Source organism: Myzus persicae, unplaced genomic scaffold (genome assembly GCF_001856785.1).
Source record: "Myzus persicae strain clone G006 unplaced genomic scaffold, MPER_G0061.0, whole genome shotgun sequence".
Lineage (NCBI taxonomy): Eukaryota > Metazoa > Arthropoda > Insecta > Hemiptera > Aphididae > Myzus > Myzus persicae.
The window spans coordinates 1-4,478 of record NW_019101893.1 but is presented as its reverse complement, the minus strand read 5'-3'; the positions used below and the strand labels follow the sequence as shown (position 1 = coordinate 4,478).

At 42.3% G+C, this 4,478-nt stretch overlaps 1 pseudogene; it reads left to right on the top strand.

Moving 5' to 3' along the window:
• The first annotated feature begins 2,208 nt into the window (after window positions 1-2,208).
• LOC111030705 lies at window positions 2,209-3,865 on the top strand (annotated as a pseudogene).
• Window positions 3,866-4,478: the final 613 nt, after the last annotated feature.

The window sequence follows — 4,478 nt, the reverse complement described above, 5'->3', positions numbered from 1 at the left end:
ATGTTGACCGAGTAGAAAACTGCGATCGCCGTAGCGCCGTCGGGCGACGCACAGGGAGCATGATGGTGGTAAATGGTAATGTAGGTACCCAAAACTGAACTCATACATTAATTTAACACCGTGGCCGGTATCCTGATTTATTATTATTATTATTATTATTATTGCCATTTTGGGCTGATTCGTGTTTATTATTATTATTATAGCCATTTTGGCTTATTAGTGTCATTATGATTATTATTAACTTTTAATTTCTCAATTCTGTCCGAGTTTTTTGCCAATGGCTTTCTCGGCGCCAACATAAAACAATATATATTATTATTTTTCACCTAAATAGCGTGTCGTGTTCTTTTATTCTTAATGTTAAGATTTCTCCAATGCCTGGTTCAAAATTTACAAAAACCCACGGTGCTCCGACCTTTTGGGGTCTCGGCTCGTGGTTGGCGACCTAACTCGACCACATGACTCTCGGGTCATGAGCGATATGACTCGAGTTGTCACAGATGGCGACCTTGCCAGGATGCTAATTATGACTATAATTAATGTAAAAGAGAAAAAAAAAAAATAGAAAAAAAAAAAAAAAAAAAACATGACACATAGGTAGTATGAGCACTTCACGTGTCTATTATAGGGTTTACGCTACTACGGGTCCAAGTTAACATGGTTCTAAAAAGGTCAAGATTGGACAGAGACATAATATTATATAATATGTATGTATAGGTGATATTGTTTTCAGTACGTCTAAAAAAAAAAAAAAAAAGAATACCGGCCACGTTTGTAAATAATATACTGTCCAAGAACCACTGTTGCCTGCGTGTATTTTCAGGAATGCCCATGGTCACAACCCATGTATTGTGTCCAACATAATATGCAGCGATTGATGTTGTGCTGTGCGCCCGTGCTTGTGGTGGGACCTGAGGCTGTTTGCGTGTGTGCTGTATTCCGTCGTAACCACGATTGTCGCCGATGATGTCACGGAGTTGTCGAACATCACGATCACCGAAGGGGTTGGTCGTCATCGCGTTGGATTTTGGTCGGCGGCTAGTAATATAAGTTATATTTCAAGATATAATTCTGTACACGTTAGTGTGTGTGCCTGTGTATATGTCTCGTTTCCTTTATCAGGTTTGATGATGTAACCGTGCAAAAATTTAACGTATCAGTTATCGGTCTACCGCCGTCTACCGTTCATTATCTATGTTTGGGTGCGTGTCGTTCCGGCAAGGCCGTGCGAACGTTCCCCATTCCCTATCTAACGGTGTCTACGTAACGCAATATTATGATTAACTATTATTATCATTTTTATTATCCGTTCGAATAAGTTCATTGTTTTTTTTTTGACCGGTTTTCGCTGAATAGCGACCGAGGTGTATAATGTATATATATAATAGGTCTCGGCATTGCCCGCCTGGCATACATATCGTAACGATGATCATTCCGTATACGCTGTATGAATCCACGCGCAAACAGATCGCATAATATTACAAATACGATTATGTTAATCTTGATGAAATTATGAACGTTTAAATTTTAAAATATGTTGCTAGTAGATTTTTTTTGTAAAAAATATATTGTTAGATTTCGGTTGGTAGACCAAGACCATACATATTTAGCCCGCTAGGCCCGTACACACACTAATGGTTAGTTTTAAGCTGCCCATAAGCTGTATCCCACGGTGATAATAGCACCCGCACGTCACACGCATTAGGTAGTCACACGTCTGTGTTTTCGTTCATACGTCTCGTGTACGTATTGTTAGGTATCTCGTTATCGAGAGTAGTGTGCCCACCTAGTGGGAGTGTATTAGTACTTGTTGTGGTGCATAACACCGCATTCATTTAATTTTACGTTATGGTTATTTACGGTTCAATTTGTTGTTTCAGCCTCGTCGACCGCCGAGTCGTGGGTAAATTTATTAACACTATCTTATTGTGTTATTGATGAATTATTTTCTATTCTATAATTTCAGCCCTGTTAACCAATGTGTTGTTGAATCAATTTAGTTCTCATCTACAAATTTGTCTGTTGCTGTGTATTTTTATCAAATCTGTTGATATAATTATGTGTTTTCGTTTATCGTTAATCTTTACGAATGATAAATTATTTACTGTTTTTTTTATTAATTTTCATTTTGCTTTATTCAAATATTTAAAATTATACACCACGCCACGGTGACTTTTAAGTATATTTGCCACCCTACTATTGTGTTCTTATGTGTCGTCCCGGCGTCCCGGCGACGATTTCCATTGATATAGTATCGTAAATTTATTTTTTGTATTATCCACATTATTTGTCTTACGACACAAAATTTTCGTCTGCACTTTCCGAGCCTGCACTCTAGTGGGTCAATACTTATTTATTTATTTATTCTTAAGTTCCTGTTGGAATTCATTGTGGGTTAGAGCTTCAGTTCTACGGTTTGTGTTCTTTCGCATTTCGATTGTTTGTTTTTCCGTACCTACATTTATGTACGCCGCTGGTAAGCGAGATACTCATCCTCCAGATCGTCTAATTGACCGCCTTCTCCAGCCTACGACGCCCGCGATGTCACCACCAACTACCACGTCGGATACACCAATTAAAACTGTAACCACGGTTTCCCAAGCAGGGAGGGGAACAGAGAATGTCCTTCCGCAGCCTACCAAAGTTGAACCTACCCTCGCCGATCTTATCGCTATTATGAATGGCCATGCCAGCGATCATGCGCAACGGTTTGACCGTCTGGAAACTCAGTTTATTGGTTTTACCAAACGGCAAGATGCAGTTGAGGTGCGGGTGGATAAAACTGAAAAAAAATATCGCCACTCTTCACCGCAACTCGATCGAACAGCGAACTGCACACACGAAATCCGATGAAAATGTAGCGAAGATCCACGCCGATGTCGAATCCCTTAAAGAAACTGTGAAACAGATACAATCCTATTTAAAGGTACCTCCGATCCACTCCACATCTCAAGCGCAATCATTCCAGCCGACATACAATTCGACGGAGGCCCATATCAATGACTCTCGACAATTACCAAATCCGTATGGCCAGTCTAATGTGTCTGCGTCGATTAGTCAATCGGAACGTTTTACTGATGTTGTGTCTGAGTTCACAGGCCATCGTCAGGATGTACACCCAGAGAAGTTCTTAAACCAGCTGGACCAATACTTCTTGTATAATTGTCCACACGACGATCAACGTGTTGAACTGTTTCAACGACGGTTGACCAGAGGTTCCCGAGTATGGTTTGATTCACTGATGCCTGTTCCGACCACTTATGATGAGGTAAAGAGGTTGTTCCGCCAGCAGTTTTGGTCTGCAGTCACACAAAGAAAAATTCGGAATGAAATTTTCCAACCCTATCAATACCGTTCACCAGTGGGGATCAACACTCATGCTATGACCTGGATTGCTAAAGCTAAATACTTATCTCCCCCCATCGATCAATTTGATCTTGTTGGCATAATCATACAGCATTACCCATCTACGTTGGGGATGGCCATCCGCGGTCGGGGCCCCCAAACGACGAACGCTTTGTTGGCCGTATTGACAGAGATTGAGGAATCTACGTCCTTCTGCGAGGCCCCAGGCCCCCGCCAGTCAGATCACGGGCCAACACCATCAGCACGAAACCATGACCAGCCAACACGAGATCCTCACGACCGGAGAGGATATCAACCGCGTAATAATAATCGCAACAACTACCGAAACGGTCCGAATCGATTTCCCCAAAATGATCACCGTCCTCCGGCTCAAAATGAAGAACCGATTCATCAGCTAAACGCTTCGGGAAACGAACCACAGTCTCGCCAGTGAATACGGCACCTGACGAGACTGGATTGTCATCCGATTGCCACCCACCGATCACCACCTCGAATGAATCCCAGGGACACGTTCCACACCGTCCGGAAGTTCCCATCGAAGTGTGTGGTGTATCTGGTTATGCCTTGCTCGATTCTGGAGCCTCCGTTTCGGCAATATCTGAAGAATTTTTTGCCAATATCAAGAACCGGTCTCTCACCTCTAAGCTTTTGTCGATCTTACCTGTAACTGGAGTTACCATCTCAACAGCCGTGCGTGGGCGAAGCAAGAAAATCACGAAGCAAGTATTCATGCCACTGGTATTGTTTGAAAAAGACGCCCCAGGTGTTTTCCTCGTGGTCCCACATCTTGCTACCCCCATCATCCTTGGAGATGACTGGTTATCCAAATACGGAGTTGTTCTTGACTATTCTGAACACGGCATCAAATTCCCTCAATGGGGAAAAGAATATTCATTCAAAGGCGACGATGGGACGGTTCCAGCTGCGCAGATTACCCGTCTAAATGTCCATTATACTACCGAACACGTCGTGCCCACTGGATTGGAACACTGTCTCTCTAGTATGGATAGTTTGGACAGATTTTCATCACCACCTCGAAATTTGGAAATTAACTATATTTACAACCACGTATGTCCCAGAGATCCACTACCAACTCAGCTCAACGAACTTAT